The 19,941-nt window shown below is 39.8% G+C and overlaps 1 protein-coding gene and 1 long non-coding RNA gene across 2 annotated transcripts in view; both read right to left on the bottom strand.

The window, feature by feature from the left end:
- Positions 1–19,941, bottom strand: part of WWC2 (WW and C2 domain containing 2) — a 322,317-nt gene that overhangs the window by 193,028 nt on the left and 109,348 nt on the right. The gene's annotated exons all lie outside the window — the stretch shown is intronic.
- The window catches only part of LOC126065187 (uncharacterized), a 62,316-nt gene extending 42,375 nt beyond the window's left edge, over positions 1–19,941 (bottom strand). The window contains exon 1 of the long non-coding RNA XR_007514750.1: positions 1–19,941. This exon is cut by the window's left edge and continues 19,178 nt beyond it. This is a non-coding gene — a long non-coding RNA (uncharacterized LOC126065187).

The following is a 19,941-nucleotide window of genomic DNA, read 5'->3' as shown; positions in this document are numbered from 1 at the left end:
ATGTAGAAACTGTTGAATTGCTGTATGTTTTGCTGTGTATATTCTCAAAAATGGCAAAATAAAACAGAAAAAATAATAGATTTTCCAAGCAGAAATAACTCCTTTATTCAATGGCTGGATTAATGAAGTTGTGTTTGGTAGGAAAAAAGAAATTTTCACTCAAGTCCCCAAGATAATCAAGGTGACCTGGAGCATTATCCACCATAGTAGTCCTTCTCTAGAAGTTATATTATTTTCCATAACTCTGGACAAAATACAATCGAAGCCAGACTTGAAATAATGTCATTGTGACCCATGGTCTGTTACTTGCGTGTCAAATGAGCAGTAGAGATGCTCTGTCATGATTTTTTTTAATGCTATACATAAGCATAGGTTTTAATTTAAAGTCACCTTTTTGTTGTTTCCTCACTAAAGTTACTATGTCTTTAACTCCTTCATAGCCACTTTGCAATCTCACATCTTTTGTTGCATAAGGTCTTGATGGGGTTACCTTCCAAAGACCTGTCTCACCAGCATTACATATTTGACGATCATCACAGTCTCCTGCCTTAACTAATCCTTGGGACCTAGATGTAGATTTTACCCGCCAGCTTAGCATTAACCAATTCATGCAGACTTCTGAAATAACAACATCAGAAGGATTTATTTTTCAGTCTTCTTGTAATTACTGTTTTTTCTTTCAATGTGGCAACTAACTTCAACACTTTAGCCTGAATGCTGGCCAAACTAATCGGTATTTTTTTTCCCCCCGGACAGTCTTCACTTCAAAGTAGAAATAAACACTGCATTTCAACCATAAGCAGCTTTCTGTTCCTACTGTAACTTAAACTAAATAATCCCAAAGCAACTTTACCTTATTTTTTACATTCATCAGACTTTTTTAATATAGTTCATACCACAGCTTCATGCATGCCCAGGTCTAATCCCATCTTTGTTTCACCGTCACCATTTTCAAATCTTCTAATCACTTCCAATTTCACCGCTACCATTAACACTTTTTATTCCTTTTGGTGCACTTTCATCTTTCCTCCCCAACTCCCATTTTTGTTTATTCATTCTTATAAAATGGCATATGGGTTTATTACTGAGAGTCGAAGAAGCAACACAACTACACACTTTGCTGTCAGTGCATGAACTGAATAACAGATGAACAGTGACCAACCACCAACAGTGTTTTCAAAAAAATAATGTGATTTTCACTGAGCAAGTATGTGCATTTGCTACTTATGCAGTGATCTGCGGACAAAGGAGATCACAGCAAACCACGTACATGGTTACTATATTGTATTACCTGAAATTTGAACTATGCCATTGAGGGACTGCTGGTATTAACTAAACTGTGATAACTGATTTTGGGGCACATCAGTACCACACAAAGTGAGGACTACCTTACTTATTTCAACCCCTGCATAAAAATTACTTAGGTCAATGTGGACTAAGGTTTAAAAATCTTATTGAAATAATAAAACTAGGGAAAAAATAATCAAAACCCTAAACTGTGATCAAATACAGAAAATTTAATTATACAAATACGGCATATGGAAATAGAAAAAAAGAGGAAAGGGGACCATAATATAATTTCTCTTGAAAATACATTAATTCAAAAAATTAATTTACTGATTCATTTTTTTAAAAAAATTGGTAAGAACAATGTGAATAGCAGCTGTAACTGCAGTTGTGTAAGACCAAATCTCTGAATATCTTCAACAAAAAATGTAAGATGACAATTTAAAAAACCAAAAAGAATAAAACTACATAAAACCTCAGGTTAACTACCTCTAAGTAAAAATATAAATACATAAACTCCAAATCCTAGAAAGCTACTGTCAATTCTGCTGTAACACTTGTTTTCAAAATGCTAATCTGTCTCAATACGATTCATGTATTAGGGAACAATTTAAATATAATTAGAATTTTGTGTTTCTGTTCATCTTCAAGAATTCTAGGTGAATGAAGAAAATTACACCCACATAAACCAAGTTGGTAAGAATACACATAGACATACATTTCAAACATCGCAGCTATCTCATTCCTCTACGTGTCTGTCAGTTTGTTGTACTGTGGGGGCTTGCATGTTGCTGTGATGCTGGAAGCTATGCCACCGGTATTCAGATACCAGCAGGGTCACCCATGGAGGACAGGTTTCAGCTAAGCTTCCAGACTAAAAACAGACAAGGAAGAAGTACGTGGTAGCCTACTTCTGAAAAGAATTATCCAGTGCAAACCTTATGAATAGCAGCAGAACATTCTCTGATATAGTGCTGGAAGATGAGCCCCCCAGATTGGAAGGCACTCAAAAGGTGACTGGGGAAGAGCTATCTCCCCAAAGTAGAGTTGACCTAAATGATGTGGATGGAGTCAAGCTTTTAAGACCTTCATTTGCTGACGTGGCACGACTCAAACTGAGAAGAAACAGCTGCAAACATACATTAATAATCGGAACCTGGAATGTACGAAGTATGAATCTAGGAAATCTGAAAACTGTCAAAAATGAAATGGAACTCATAAACATTGATATCGTAGGCATTAGTGAGCTGAAATGGACTGGGACTGGCCATGTTGAATCGGACAATCACATAGTCTACTATGCCGGGAATGACAACTTGAAGAGGAATGGTGTTGGATTCATTGTCAAAAAGAACATTTCAAGATCTATCCTGAAGTACGACACTGTCAGTGATAGGATAATATCCACACACCTACAAGGAAGACCAGTTAATATAACTATTATTCAAATTTACTCACCAACCACTAGAGCCAAAGATGAAGAAATAGAAGATTTTTATCAGCTGCTGCAGTCTGAAATTGATCGAACATGCAATCAAGATGCATTGATAATTACTGGCGATTGGAATGCGAAAGTTGGAAACAAAGAAGAAGGATCAGTAGTTGGAAAATATGGCCTTAGTGACAGAAACAATGCCGGAGATCAAATTATTGAATTTTGCAAGACCAAGGACTCCTTCTTTGCAAATACCTTTTTTCAACAACATAAACAGCAACTATACACATGGACCTCGCCAGATGGAATACACAGGAGTCAAATCGACCACATCTGTGGAAAGAGATGATGGAAAAGCTCAACGTCATCAGTCAGAACAAGGCCAGGGGCTGACTGAAGGAAGAAGTCCAAGGTGCGCTGAAGGAATCGGCAAAAAGCAAGGCTCCAGGAATTGACAGACTATCAATTGAGATGTTTCAACAAATGGAGGCAGTGCTGGAAGTGCTCATTTGTCTATGCCAAGAAATCCGGAAGACAGCTACCTGGCCATCTGACTGAAAGAGATTCATATTTATGCCTATTCCCAAGAAAGGTGATCCAACTGAATGGGGAAATCATCAAACAATATCCTTAATATCACATGCAAGCAAAATTTTGCTGAAGATAATTCAAAAGCGGTAGAAGCAGTATATCAACAGGGAACTGCCAGAAATTCAGGATGGATTCAGGAGAGGACGTGGAACCAGGGATATCATTGCTGATGTCAGATGGATCCTGGCTGAAAGCAGAGAATACCAGAAGGACGTTTACCTATGTTTTATTGACTATGCAAAGGCATTCAACTATGTGGATCGTAACAAATTATGGATAACACTGCGAAGAATGGGAATTCCAGGACACTTAATTGTGCTCATGAGGAACCCGTACATAGATCAAAAGGCAGTTTTTCAGACAGAACATGGGGATACTGAGTGGTTTAAAGTCAGGAAAGGTACGAGTCAGGGTTGTATCCTTTCACCATACCTACTCAATCTGTATGCTGAGCAAATAATCCAAGAAGCTGGACTATATGAAGAAGAACATGGCATCAGGATTGGAGGAAGACTCATTAACAGCCTGCATTATGCAGATGACACAAGCTTGCTTGCTGAAAGTGAAGACTTGAAGCACTTATTGATGAAGATCAAAGACAATAGCTGTCAGTATGGATTACGCCTCAACATAAAGAAAACAAAAATCCTCACAACTGGACCAATAAGCCACATCACCATAAACGGAGAAAAGATTGAAGTTGTCAAGGATTTCATTTTACTTGGATCCACAATCAACACCCATGGATGCAGCAGTCAAGAAATCAAAAGACGCAATGCATTGGGCAAATCTGCTGCAAAGGACCTCTTTAAAGTGTTGAAAAGCAGGGATGTCACCTTGAAGACTGAGGTGCACCTGACCTAAGCCATGATATTTTCAATTGCATCATATGCACGTTAAAGCTGGACAACCAATAAGGAAGACCGAGAAAGAACTGACGCCTTTGAATTGTGCTGCTGGCAAAGAAAATTGACTATTCCGTGGACTGCCAAAAAAACAAACAAACAAATCTGTCTTGGAATAAGTAAAACCAGAATAGCTCCTTAGAAGCAAGGATGGCGAGACTGCATCTTACATTCTTTGGACATGTTGTCAGGAGGGATGAGTCCCTGGAGAAGGACTTCATGCTTGGCACAGTACAGGGTCAGTGGAAAAGAGGAAGACCCTCAACAAGACAGACTGACAGAGTGGCTCCAACAGTGGGCTCAATCATAACAACGATTTTAAGGATGGTGCGGGACCAGGCAATGTTTCATTCTGTGATGCATAGGGTCACCATGAGTTGGAACTGACCTGACGGCACCTAACAACAACAACTGCTATCTCATTCACCATCTGTGATATATGCCACACTCATTCACAACTGCCATGAGCCCTGATGGCTCAATGGTTAAGTTCTTGACTAGTAACGAAAAGCCTGGAGGTTGGAATGCACCGGCCTCTCTGTGGGAGGAAGGTGTAGCAGGCTGGTTCCATAAAGATTATACCCTTGGAAACCCTACTGAGCAGCTCTCCTCTGCCCTATAGGGTCACTATGAGTCGGAATCGACTTAACAGCAATGGGTTTGGGTTTTTTTGTTGTTGTTGTTGGATTTCAGATACCCTCCTGAGATGGTTAATTTTATATATCAATTTGACTAGACTAGAGATCTCAGTTGTTGGGTCAAACACTAGTTTAGACTTTGCTGTGAAGGTATTTTGTAGATGTGATTAACACCTACAATCAGTAGACTGTAAGTAAAGGAGAGTATTCTAAATATACCTCATCCAATTAATTGAAGGCTTTTGTTGTTGCTGTTGTTAGGTGCTGTCGAGTCAGTTCCGACTCATAGTAACCCTATGCACAACAGAACGAAACACTGCCTGGTCCTGCGCCATCCTTACAATCGTTGTTATGCTTGAGCTCATTGTTGCAGCCACTGTGTCAACCCACCTTGTTGAGGGTCTTCCTCTTTTCCACTGACCCTGTACTCTGCCAAGCATGATGTCCTTCTCCAGGGAATGATCCCTCCTGACAACATGTCCAAAGTATGTAAGACTCAGTCTCACCATCCTTGCCTTTAAGGAGCATTCTGGCTGTACTTCTAAGACAGATTTGTTCGTTCTTTTGGCAGTCCATGGTATATTCAACATTCTTCGCCAACACCACAATTCAAAGGCGTCAGTTCTTCTTTGCTCTTCCTTAATCACTGTCCAGCTTTCACATGCACATGATGCAGTTGAAAATACCATGGCTTGGGTCAGGCGCACCTTAGTCTTCAGGGTGACATCTTTGCTCTTCAACACTTTGAAGAGGTCCTTTGCAGCAGATTCGACCAATGCAACGCGTCTTTTGATTTCTTGACTGCTGCTTCCATGGCTGTTGATTGTGGATCCAAGTAAAACGAAATCCTTGACAACTTCAATCTTTTCTCTGTTTATGGTGATGTGGCTTATTGGTCCAGTTGTGAGGATTCTTGTTTTCTTTATGAAGGCCTTAAGAGCAAAATAGTGAAAATAGTGACATTCCTTGAAAAGGAGGGATTCTGCTTTAAGAATGAATTTCCACCCTTCTGACTTGCCCTATAGATTTTGGATTCAGATCAATTCTTACCTTAGTTTCCAATCTCCTGGCCTGCTCTACAGATTTCTGATTTGCCATCCCCCTCAAATGCACAATCACGTGAGCTAATTCCTTAAAATAAATCTTTCTATAGTAAAAGCTACAAAAGCCAGAATCTGTGAAAGGTGGAAATCTGTTAGAGAAACCAAACCAAACCCAGTGCTGTCAAGTCGATTCTGACTCATAGCAACCCTATAGGACAGAGCAGAATTGCCCCATAGAGTTTCCAAGGAGTGCCTGGTGGATTCGAACTGCTGACCCTTTGGTTAGCAACCATAGCGCTTAACCACTATGCCAAAAGAAAACTCAAATATTTTCCACTAAAACTAGGACTGAGAAATCTCTTTTAGGGGAAAAGTCTTCAACCCACTACAGATGTGAAGGGCATTGTGTCTGCCATTTTCAAAGCATTCAGAACAAAAATTCATGTATGAGAATTGTGACAGTGAGTTAGTAAATGTTAAAATGTTAACACTTGATGAATTTGGGTGAAGGGTGTATGGGAATCCTTTGTACTCTTTTTCCAAGTATTCTGTAAGTATAAAGTTATTTCAAAACATCAAGTAAAAGAGAAAGAGATAAATTCTGCCTACTCTTCCAATGTGTACTTTCTGGTCAAGTTTTTAACTGGTTCACTGAGAACAAGAGGGCTAATGCAGAGTAGATAGGAATATAATTAAAGAACACAGAGCACTAGGGAATTGGAAATCCAGAAATAACATTGTCTCATTAGCTTAAACATGGGAATCAGAAATTAAAATAATAAAACTGAAAAGTTATCCGGGTCCATAATATGGGCTGAAAAATTCTAATTTAAAACCACCAACCTTGGCAGGTGGGACAGAGAAAAATCCTTGCAGCCTCTCCTTAAGTGCACTTGAGTCAATGATTCTGTAGTCGATTGTGTGTATTAGCAGCAGGTATCCATACAAATTTTTTTTTTTTAAATCCATACAGAGAAAGGTGGACCAAGTGAAAAGTTTATATGATATTTTACTAAAATACACCTTATTACTTTCAAGTATATACCTATGTCCAACCAAATGTTAAGAGAGGAAAGAATTATGGAGTAACTCTTATACAACTTCACTCCAATATCAACACTCTACCCCAGGCTTTTATTATCCATAGATCATTGTTGTTGTTGTTACATGCAGTGGAGTTGGTTCCACTTCATAGCTATCCTATATACAACAGAATGAAACACTGCCCTGTACTGTGCCATCTTCAAAGTCGTTGCTGTATTTCAGACCATCGTTACAGGTACTGTGTAAATCCATCTCGTCGAGGGTCTTCCTCTTTTTCACCGACCCTCTGCTTTTATCAAACATGATGCCCTTCTCCACTGACTGGACCCTCTTGAAAACATGTCCAAAGTATGTGAGACAAACTCTCACCATCCTCATTTCTAAGGAGCATTCTGATGGTGCATCCTCCAAGACATATTTGTTCATTTTTCTGCAAGTTGATGGTATATTCAATATTCTTTGCCCATACCATAATGCATACAAAGGTCTTGCATTATCAATTCTTCTTCTAGCTTCCTTATTCATTGTTTACATTTCACACGCAAATGAGGCGATTGAAAATACCATGGCTTGGGTCAGGCGCATCTTAGACTTCAAAGTGACATCTTCGAATTTTAACACTTTTAAGAGGTCTTCTGGATCAGATTTGCCTGATGCAATACATCCTTTGATTTCCTGTCTGCTGCTTCCATGAGCATTAATTGTGGATCCAAAGAAAATGAAATCCTTGACAACTTCGATCTTTTCTTCATTTATCGTGATATGGCTTATTGGTCCAATTGTAAGGACTGTTTTATGTTGACGTGCAGTTAATACTGAAAACCAAAGTCTTTGATATTCATGAGTAAGTGCTTTCAGTCCTCTTCACTTCCAGCAAACAAGGCTGTGTTATCTGCGTATCACCAGTTGTTAATGGGTCTTCCTCCAGTCCTGATGCGACCTTATTCTTCATATAATCCAGCTTCTCAGGTTATCTGCTGAGCATACAGATTGAACAAATATGGTAAATGGATACAACCCTGACACACACCTTTCCTGATTTTAAACCTCAGAGTATCCCCTTGTTCAGTTCGAATGACTGCCTCCTGGTCTATGTACAGGTCTAGCATGAGCACAATTAAGTATTCTGGAATTCCCATTCTTCACAACACTATCCATAATGTGTTATGATACACTCAAATGCTTTTGCATAATCAATAAAAGACAGGTAAACATCTTTCCGTTATTCTCTGCGTTCAGCCAAGATACAAGTGACACTGGCAATACTATTCCATATTCCATGTCCTCCTGAATCTGACTTGAATGTCTGGCAGCTCCCTGCGGATGTGTTAGCACAACTGCTTTTGAATGATCTTCAGCAAAATTTTACTTGGGTGTGATATTAATGACATTGTTTGATAATTTCTGCACTCTGTTGCATCACCTTTCTTTGGAATAGGCAAAAATATGGAGCTCTTCCAGTCAGCTGGCCAGGTAGCTGCCCTCCAAACTTCTTGGCATAGATGAGTACACACTTCCAACATTGCATCTATTTTTTGAAACATCTCAATTGGTATTCCAACAATTCTTGGAGCCTTGTTTTTCACCAATGGCTTCAGTGCAGGTTGGACTTCTTCCTTCAGTATAATCAGCTTTTGATCATATGCTACCTCCTGAAATGGCTGAATATCAACCAATTTGTTTTGGTACAGTGATTCTGTGCATTCCTTCCATCTTCTTTTCATGCTTCCTGTGTCATTCAATATCTTGTCCATACCCACCCAAACCCATAGAATCCTTCAATACCGCAACTTGAGGCTTGAATATTCTCTTCAGTTTTTTCACCTTGAGAAATGCCAAGCATGTTCTTCCTTTTTGGTTTTCTAACACCAGATCTTTGCATATGTCATTATGATTCTTTGTCTTCTCATGTCACCCTTTGAAATCTTTTGTTCTGCTCTTTTATTTCATCATTTCTTCTTTTCACTTTAACTACTCTGTACTCTAGAGCAAATTCCAGAGCATCTTCTGACATCCATTTTGGTCTGTTTTTTCTTCCCTGTCTTTTTAATGACCTCTTGCTTTCTATATGTATGATGCCCTTGATGTCATCCCACAAATTGACTGTTCGTCAGTCATTAGTGTTCAATGCATTGAATCTCTTCTTGAGATGGTCTCTAAATTCAGGTGGGATATACTCAATATTGTATTTTGGCTCACGTGGACTTGTTCTAATTTTCTTCAGCTTCAACTTGAACTTGTATATGAGCAATTAACTGTTCCACAGTCAATGCCTGCCTCGTTCTGACTGATGATATTGAGGTTCTCCATAGTCTCTTTCCAAGGATGTGGTCAATTCAATTCCTGCGTATTCAGTGTGGCAAGGTTCACATGTACAGTCGCCATTTATGTTGTTGAAAAAAGGTATCTGCAATGAAAAAATCATTGGTGTTGCAAAATCCTGTCATGCGATCTCTGGCATCATTTCTATCACCATGGCCGTAGTTTCCAGCTACCAATCCTTCTTGTCTCCAAATTTCAAATACCAATCACCAATAATTATCAATGAATGTCTGGTCAATTTCAGGTTGCAGAAGTTGGTAAAAATCTTCAATGCCCACACCTTTGACGTTAGCGGTTGGTACATAAATTTGAACAATAGCTGTACTAACTGGTCTTCCTTGTAGGCGTATGGATATTATCCTATCACTGAGAGTAACAGGATATTTCGGGATAGATCATGAAATGTTCTTTTTGACGATGAATGTGACACCATTCCTTTTCAAGCTGTCATTCTCGACATAGTAGATCATATGATTGTCCAACTGAAAATGACTAATACCAGTCCAGTTTTCCTAGATTCATACTTTGTACATTCAATTTTGATTATTAATAGATACGTGTGCTGTATCGTCTCATTTCAAGTCATGCCACATCAGCAAACGAAGCTTTACTCCATTCACGTGATTAAGGTCAATTCTACTTTGAAGAAACAGCTCTTTCCCAGTCATATTTCGAGTGTCTTCCAACCTGAGTGGCTCATCTTCTGGCACTATATCAGACAACGTTCTACTGCTATTCATAAAGTTTTAACTGGCCATTCTTTTCAGAAGTAAATCGCCAGGTCCTTCTTTCTAATCTGTCTTAATCTGCAAACTCTGCTGGAACCTGTCCACCATTGGTGATTCTCCTGGTATTTGAAATACCAGTGGCATAGCTTCCAGCATCATAGCCAACACGCAAGCTACCACTTTACGCCAAACTGACAGACAAGGGTGGAGATCTTTATTGTACTGTCCAAACTAATCTTCTTCCCTCCAATCGCTCTCCCTTTCAATCTCTCCAGCTACATGCTACCAGGTGCTTAGTTCTAAAATACCCTTGTCATTCCATATCTCTCTATCAAAACCTTTCAAGAGGTACTTATAAAACATCAGGCTCAAATATCTTTCCCTCAATATCCAAGGTGTCCTATAATCTAAACTTTGCTTCTTTTCCAAACTTTTTCTCTAATCTCCCTTCCATCAAAACAAGCCACCATGCCCATGCTGGCCCCTAGCACTTTTTCTGCTGATCCTCAACCCACGCACACCATGAAGACTCTCCTTACAACTTCCTTTAGCTATATAACTAGATATAGACAGAGAGGCAGGTAAAAGAAAGAATGGAAGCCCTATGAAAAGTTTTGCTTTTTCATTTTTGTTTGAATATCAATTATCTATCTACTGTATTTTCTCCACAAATAGCATACCCACACAAATAATAGGCACACACACATATAACACACAGAAATGATGAAATTATGCAAAAAACTTGTGGCATAGCACACCCTCACATATACCACCACCTGTCTCATGGCATTTCAAGAAATGACTTTCTGCCTCATTCACACTCATTCAATAGTCCAAAAATGTTACTTTTGATCATATGTGTATAATAAAGTTATTAGTCAAGAACACATGGATAGAGTTTATCGTGCTCATGAGGAACCTGTACATAGACCAAGGGGCAGTCATTCAAACAGGACAAGGGGATACTGCGAGGTTTAAAATCAAGAAAGGTGTGTATTAGGGTTGCATCCTTTCACCATACTTATTCGCATCTGCATGCTGAGCAAATAATTGGAGAACCCGAAGTATATAATGAATGTGGCATCAGGATTGGAGGAAGACTCATTAATAACCTGGGACATGCAAATGACACAACTCTGCTTGCTCAAAGTAAAGAGGACTTGAAGCACTTACAATGAAGAACAAAGACAACAGCCTTCAGTATGGACTGCACCTCCAAATAAAGAAAAAAAAATCCTCACAATTGGACCAATAAGCAACGTTATGATAAACTGAGGAAATACTGAAGTTGCCAATGATTTCATTTTACTTGGGTCTACAATCAACAGCAGTCAAGAAATTAAATGACATATTACATTGCCCAAATCTGTTGCAAAGACCTCTTTAAAGTGTTAAAAAGCAAAGACGTCACTTTGAGGGCTAAGGTGCTCATGACCCAAGCCATGGTATTTTCAATCACCTCAAATGCCTATGAAAGCTGGACAATGAATAAGGAGGACCAAAGACAAATTGGTGCCTTTGAATTATGGTGTTGGTGAACGATATTGAATACACCATGAACTGTCAGCAGAATGAACACATCTGTCTTGGAAGAAATTCAGCCACAATGTTCCTTATAAGGGACCTGTTATCAAGAGAGACCAGTCCCTGAAGAAAGGTATCATGCTTGGTAAAGCAGAGGATCAGCAAAAAAGAGGAAGACCCTCAATGAGATGTCTTAACACAGTGTCTCCAACAACAGGCTCAAACATAGCAACGACTGTGAGGATGGTGCTGGACCTGGCTGTTTCGTCCTTTTGTACATAGGATCGCTATGAGTTGGAATCAACAACAATAATTACTAAAAACTGACACTTCAATTGTTAATCAAAAAACACATTAATATAATAGGAATATTTTTCATTAGGAACACTAATAATTTTTAAATAAGTACACATCTTAATGCTTAACTATTTTATGGTCAAAAAAAAATTTTTTTTTTTTTAATTTGACCTACACTGTCTTTTAAATCCAAATTAACATAAATTAAATAGAATATTTCAGCCAGGTTACGACATGAATAAATAGTACATGTAGTCCCTGACTTAGGACATGGTTCCATTTTGATGGCTCCACTGTAAGTTGGTTCTGATGTAAGTAAAACATCTTGTTTTTGTTTTCATTATTATTACCTTTTATTATCAGTATGTTTATAAATCCGATCTTTATTTGTCTTGGGGGTTGAGACATTACATGAAACTTACAGATATATTTTAGTACAATCATACATACATAAAAAAATTTACAAATCATAAAAAAAATGGACAGTGGTTAAATATGGTCCGTCATAACTTGGATACACTACAAGTCAGGGACTACCTGTATATGACTCAGTCTTCATATTCTTTTTGTTGAGGGGCAGTGAAGCACAGAGGAGTAAGTCTAGGCTTTGAAGCACTCTGAATCACAGCTCTTTCATTTTTCAGCTCTGTGACCTCAGGTACACTTCGGTTCACTCACTTATTAAATGGGTAGAAATCAGACCAATACTCTAAAGTTATTCTGAAGATGAAAAAATATACGTAAAATGCCAAACCCAGAGGAAGAATAAATGTTAAATCCTTTTCTTTCTCGTAAGAGAAAGGAGGACAGATTACATTCCTGCCTTTTAAATTTCAAATAATCTTTCCACTTAGAATTATTTGATATACTTGGAAAAAATCAAATCAGATTATTATCAATTCTGTCCCACTTGCATTCTGACGCCAGCTTACACGGACGGCACATTCTCCTCTGACCCTAACCTCCTGAGCTAGGTCAGACCTCACAAGGTAAAGGACACTGTCTGCCAGACTCCACGTCGGCCACGGACTTCAGACACCAGCCCCAAGGTTAGGAGTCCCAACAAATGACACCCACACTTCTGATCTGCTAGCGAAAAATTCACAGCCTTCCCACTGCCGCATCAGAATGCCAGCTGTAAACTTGGGGGTCCCCAGGATTCTCCTCAGTGCTGGCCTGGGGATTCCCACCACTCCCTTGGGTTTAATTCGCTAGAATGACTCAAAGAAATCATGTACTCAAGCATATACCCATAAAGAAAAGCAAGGAAGTGACTATCATAAGGGTCAGGATAATTACTTTTATGAGCAGGGACCATAGAAGGTTCCAGGGTGACTAATCAAGTTCTCATGTCTAAGTTATGTTACAAGAGCATTCACCTTATAACAACTCATTAAGCAAATTTGTCTTATGCAGTTTTCTGCATGTTAAGCAACAAAAACGGTTTAAAAAAGAAGAATGAAATTCTTAAGACAGTGCTGGATTACCCATTAGGCAGACTAAGCATGTGCTTAGAGGGTTAGCAAGTAGGACTCTCCCCTCCTGCCCCTGCCCCAATTTTTTTTAATTAATTTTGTATTTGATATTTCCAAAGAAAGAAACTGAAGAGGACATTGTAAGAAAAGTCAGAACTCTGAGTGGTCCTTGTTCTTGCGTACCATGGAATCCATCTTGACTCACGGTGACCCCACAGGACAGGTCTTTCTCTCTCAGAGCTGCTGGGTGGGTTCAAACCACCAGCCTTTCAGTTAGCAGCCAAACACTTAACTGTTGTGCCACCAGGGCTCCTGAGTAGGACCTTACAGTTACTTCACTGTTTAGTACTCTTTATTCTGAGTTATACTCACCATGATCTACAATGCCTGAGGCCCCCTGAAGGTTTGTGTCTGCCCTACCCTTCCTTAAAAACTAATCTCTTACCCTTAATGTGGAACTGAGAAGGTTTCGTGGGTCCATTCTTAATTGCTTACCTATACTAAATCCTTTTCAGATGCTTTTTTTCTACTTCACTTGGGACACTCTGGTTTGGGGGAAAGGAAACTTAGTCTAGGAGTTCCAAGCTGAATTAAGAGCTTGGCTGCTAACCAATAGGTCGGCAGTTTGAATTCACAAGCTGCTCCTTGGAAACCCTATGGGGCGGTTCTACTCTGTCCTGTAAGGTCGTTATGAGTTGGAATCAACTCACTGGCAACAAGTTTGATTTTGGGGTTTTGAAGCAAGTGTTTAGACTTGGGAGTGAAAGCTGCATAGCAACATGAATAATTATGTTATGAGCTAGGAGCTACAACAGTAATACACATGAAGGAGCAAAGACATACCATTATTCCCTGAAATCCTCAGTCTTTATCTTTGGAGAAGGAGCCATTTTTAATCTGAGCAGAGAAATGGAGAAGGTGGTGGGGTACGAGCACAGAGAGCCTCTCGTAAACTAAGTCTTAGAAAGAAAATCAGAGCGGTATCTAAATACTCTTTAAGTAATGTTGAAATTGCAAAATACAGAAGCAGTATAATGAAAACAGTTAAAATCTAAGCTCTAGATCTAATTCAAATAATGTTAAACATGCTTCCTAATCAAAGTTTATTAAATATCAGTATTTATTAGCAATGATATAAATATGGTCTAATAACATCACCAGACTAATCCTTAAAGGGTTCTTTGTGCTTGTTTTTAACAGTATTCTTCAGTAGCGATTTATATGCAGAAACTACTGTTTTGTATTTTTATCTGAGTGGAAGTCTGTACGTGTCTAAAGTGCTGTGAGAGAGCCACAACCGCACATATTCAGACATCTTTTGTACTCGGGGAGGTAAACCAGAGTTTAAGGGCGGTTTCGGTAAGATCAGCTAACTACAGCGCTCTAATTTCACAGACTCCTAAAATGTCTTAAACCTACTTTTACTTATTTTTAACTACTCAAAACAAAAGGATTATTCAGTACAATCACTCTAAGCGTTTATTTTACCAGACTGTTCCCATTCCTATGGGACAATAAAGCAGAATGAGATATATTAGCACGTGCAAATGCACGCTCTGCCAGGGAAAAAGCGTGTTTCACTTTGTTGTCTTTTATTTGCCTTGATACGCTTTTATGTTTGTCTTTACGATGTTTCCAAATACTAAACTTAAAAAGAAAATTATCTGGACAATCTCTTATCTTAACGCCACTCAATAACACCTCCTACAAAAAACAAAATCTAAACCTAAATCCTAAACAAGCCAGAAATTTCTGTTCCATTTTCAGCTTGATCTTAAACTTTTAAAATTTCAGTATTTTTCAATATCATCTTCTTACATTTTTAAGCAAAAAGTTAAAGGAGTTTTACCAATTACAAGTCTCTAAAATTGGTACAACTGCCACATTTCAGGCCCTGCTGAATGTAGAAACCAGCACTGGCACCGGAATCGTCTGAGCACTCCTTACCCAAGATGGATGTGAAGGCTCTCTCGGTTGCCCAAAATTTACCTGTTTTGAAGTGATTTGTAAGGAAAATAATTTAAGAGTTACAATAAGGACTTGGCATTAACTCAATAAAAACTGTCATAACACTGACCAGCTGTGTAGTTTTGGGCAAATTACTTAGTGTCTCCGGTCCACCATGTCCTCAGATGGAAAATGCAGATTATAATACTTTAGGTTTGTGAGGATCAAATGACACTACACATATACCCTGGTGGCATAGTGGTTAAGTGTTGTAGCTGCTAACCAAAAGGTCGACAGTTCAAATCCACCAGGCACTGCTATAGGGTCACTACGAGTTGGAATCAACTCAACGGCAACATGCAAGGCACACGTATATAAGGAGTCCTGGGTGATGCAAAAGGTTGGAGGTTTGAATTCACCTGGTGGTGCCCCGGAAAAAGGTCAGGTGATCTGCTTCCAAAAGGACGCAGCCTTGAAAGCCCTATGGAGCACAGTTCTGCTTTACAACACATGGGGCTTCCGTGAGTCAAAATCCACTTGACAGTAACTGGTTTGTTTGGGTTTCTTAATAGGTATATAAGCATCTGGGTTAGGACAAGAGTTCAAAAATTCCTCTTTCCTTCTCTTTCATTTTCAGAAGTGTTGAGATTGGGAGATAGCCTTAGAACAGTTCTGTTGGGGTGCACCATAGATCTAGAATACCAGTACCAGCTGCCTTCGAGTTGATTCTGACTCACAGTAACCCCATGTGTTTGTCAGAGTAGAACTGTGCTCCAAAGGGTTCTCAATGGCCGATTTTTTGGAAGTAGAAGAAACCAGGCCTTTCTTCTGAGACGCCTCTGGGTGGACTTGAACCACCAACCTTTCGGTTAGCAGCTGAGAGTGTTAGCCATTTGCACCATGCAGGGACCCCGTAGATCTAGAACAGTGGTTCTTAAAGTGTGATTCCAAGACTAGCAGCACTGACATCACCAAAGAGTGGGCAAATTACTTAATGTCTCTGGTCCTCCATATCCTCAGACAGAAAATACACATTATAATACCTTAGGTTTGTGAGAGCGGTTAAGTGCTACAGCTGCTAACCAAAGTGTCAGCAGTTTGAACCTACCAGGCGCTCCTTGGAAACTCTATGGGGCAGTTCTACTCTGGTCGCTATGAGTCGGAATCCACTCGATGGCAATGGGTTACTGGGTTAAGAGTTTGTCAGAAACGCAAATTCATGGTATGGACCACAGCTTGACTTAAAAAACCAGAATCTCTGGGATGAGTCCAGAAAATTATTAATAATCTCTTGAGGTGTTTATGAACATTTAAGTTTGAGAATCACTGGTCTAGAAAACAGTATACGTGCACGCAGCATCCTCTCATGATCAGTGATCTCATTTTCTGATCGTGGTTTACCTCTCTCTCCTTCCCTGTCACTCCAGCTCCTTCAGCTGCTCTGCTGGGTAGGTTCAACTTTGGACCTCACTGGCTCACTTCCCAGACCACAGCTGGCTGCCACTCCTGCTGGCACAGAGTCTTCTCCCACAACAATGCGATAATGAACATAGGCCATTCACCACCCAGAGCACCACCCTCTTACACAGACAGAAACCTAGAAAGGTCCAATATTCACCCAGACTGTATGCTGCCCTCATGCACTGAAATCCCAAGTGACCCTGTCCCAAATGGTTCCAGAAAAGCAGCTTCAAGCATCATCCTGCAGACCCGTGGTACCTAAGCCAGGGAAGAACTCCCAAGGACCCTGAATTACCTCCATCTCCCCTTTAAGACTTCTCAGAAGCCAAACAACAGAGAATGCTAACCTGACAGATCACCCAAGGAAGGCTTGACAAAGCTGGTGGCTCTGTTGACCCTGAGTCCACACCCACATCCCCCCAGCCCACATCAGCTACAGAAAGTGCTAGTCCAAACCCTTAAGCGCACAGATCACCAGGGTTCCTGAGGTAGCTTATATCTCTTCAGACCACTCTGTTTTAAGTCAAGACAAAGTAAGTAAGACCCCTGCAAATACTTCACACAAGAACTATGGTGGGCTCTTGCCTAAGATGAACAAATGAGGAGTTACTGGCTTGGGCTGAGAGCACTTGTCAGGCAGAAAAGGCATGCCGTCATCTACTTTGTGACTGATTCTAGGTCCCGGCAATCATATCCCTACCTCCCTATATCATCTGGACTAGTGCCACTCTCCAAGTCCAGTACTACCAACACCTAAGGCTGACAATCTGAATAAAATCATGGCTCAATTTGTTTGGCTACAAGAGAATTAGCCCTCTACTAGCACATGCTCACCATCACCAGTTCCATCGAAATCCCACACACAGTGAGGTCTGAGATGATCATCCTGGCAAAGTACTTGTTCCAGTCGCCTGTAAAAGATAAGTCACTTCAACCTCTGCCATGGTGAAGTCTGGGTTAGACACAAACAAAAGCTGGTACCAAGACTTCCTGTTGTTGTTGTTGTTAGTAGCTGTCAAGTCAATGCTGACTCAAGGCGACCCCATGCACACAGAGCAGAATTGCTCCGTAGGGTTTTCAAGGCAGACTACCAGGCCTGTCTTCTGAAGTGTAACTAGGTGGGTTTGAACCACCTAACTCTTGGCAAGTACTCAAGCACTTCACTGTTTGTGCCACCCAGGAACTCCTAACATCAAGGAAATAACCAACTAAGCAGTTTATCCAGGGGAAGATTATCCAATAAGGAAGGAAAGCAAGGGCTTACTTGTGCTTACTTACTAATCTGTAGTGAACAATCTCACATTTTTTCACCACATCAAAGATTCTGCTTCTAGGTATGGCTGGCATCTGTCTCTCTCCCAACCTCATAGCACCTTCCTACAGAATCAAAGCCCCTTTTAAAATTTACAACCTGACGGGGTAGATGACTCCATAAATGAGGCAAGCACAGGCTTATTTGTCCTTACTTACTAATCTATAGTGAACGATTTCAGATAGGTTTCTCCATACCACATCAAAGTGAAACCCATGTGAAACTGTCCACTACAGATTAGTAAGTAAAAACAGGTAAGTCCACGCTTACCTTGCATCATGGGTTGTTACCCCAAAATATGTGTAACAATTTGGCTGGGCCACGATTCCCAGTATTGTGTGATTATCTACCATTTTGTCATCTGATGTGATTTTCCTATGTGTTGTAAATCCTATCACTACGACATTAATGAGATGGATTAGTGACAGTTGTATGGATGAGATCTACAAGATTAGACTGTGTTTTAAGCCAATCTCTTTTGAGAGAAGCAAGCAGAGAGACAGGGGAACCTCATACCACCAAAAAAGAAGCACCAGAAGTATAGCGTGTCCTTTGGACCCACAGTCCCTGTGCTGAGAAGCTCCTAGACCAAGCAAAGATTGATGACAAGGACCTTCTCCAGAGCCCACAGAGTCAGAAAGCCTTCCCCCGAGGTGATGCCCTGAATTTGGACTTCTAGCCTACTACGCTGGGTTTTGGGTTAGCCTACTATGCTGTGAGAGAATAGGCTTCTGTTTGTTGAAACCATCCACTTGTGGTATTTCAGTTATAACAGCACTAGATGACTAAGACAACTTGCTTATTGGAAAATTCATCCCTGAGTTTATCCTACATATGTCACAATGAGTTCTTAAGGTAGACACACTAATCAAACCAAACTTCAAAACCAGGGGAACTGCATGTATCTCTGACAGTAAAGTCAGAGTAATGCATTCAACCAAGGATAAGACATGAAGACAGACATGTCCCATAAACTACACAGGAAATTTAGGAAGTTATAGAAGAATATTTAATGGCATTTAAATATAATCCAAAATAATTCTTAGTCAAGTTCTGATGAGAAAATTGTTCTGTATCCATGCTTTTGACTCCAGAAATATCCAATCAACTTACAGTCTTACTTCCGCTATGTGAAGAGTGCTTGCTTCCCTGCATTATTTCCAGTACTGGGTGTAATGATCATTTTAAGTCTTTGTCAGTTCCAAATGGGAAAAACCATTTTTCTTCCTTACGTATTTTTGATTACTAAAGATATTAAACATTCTTTCACATTTTCATTTCATTGGACACATACGCTTCTTTTCTAGAGATCACTTCTTCAGGCAAACTACTACAAGGAAATCTTGAACATACGTGTACTTCTTACTCTTTTCAGACAATGTTCAAAACTACACATAAGGGGCAAAATTTAAAGGACATCTTGATAACCAAACCCAAACCCACTGCCATCAAGTCGATTCCGACTCATAGCGACCCTATAGGACAGAGTAGAATATCCAATCCTAAAAAAGTGTACTGTCAAAAATACACATATATTATAAACTAAAACTCTACAAAGTATAAACCGAAACCAAACCCATTGCGCTTGAGCCAATTCTGACTCGTAGCAACTTTACAGGACAGAGTAGAACTGCCCACAGGGTTTCCAAGGCTGCAAAATCTTTACGGAAGCAGATTCCTACATCTTTCTCCCATGGAGCAACTGGTGGGTTTGAACCACTGACCTCTCAGTTACAAGCTCAGTGTTTTAACCACTGCACCACCAGGGTTTATAGGACTGGATAAATTCTGAGGCTAAAATATAACAAAACAAAATATTAACTAGTCTGATGCCTTTTTTACCTACAAGGAAACCAAGGCCTGGAAAACCTGCCCAAGGTCATACAGCTCAGGCTAGACAACCAGTCTTAAATTTTTTCTACCCCATCACTA

This window comes from Elephas maximus, chromosome 21 (genome assembly GCF_024166365.1).
Source record: "Elephas maximus indicus isolate mEleMax1 chromosome 21, mEleMax1 primary haplotype, whole genome shotgun sequence".
Taxonomy (NCBI): domain Eukaryota; kingdom Metazoa; phylum Chordata; class Mammalia; order Proboscidea; family Elephantidae; genus Elephas; species Elephas maximus.
Note: the sequence above shows the minus strand (reverse complement) of the source record. Positions and strands in the feature narration are given on the sequence as shown.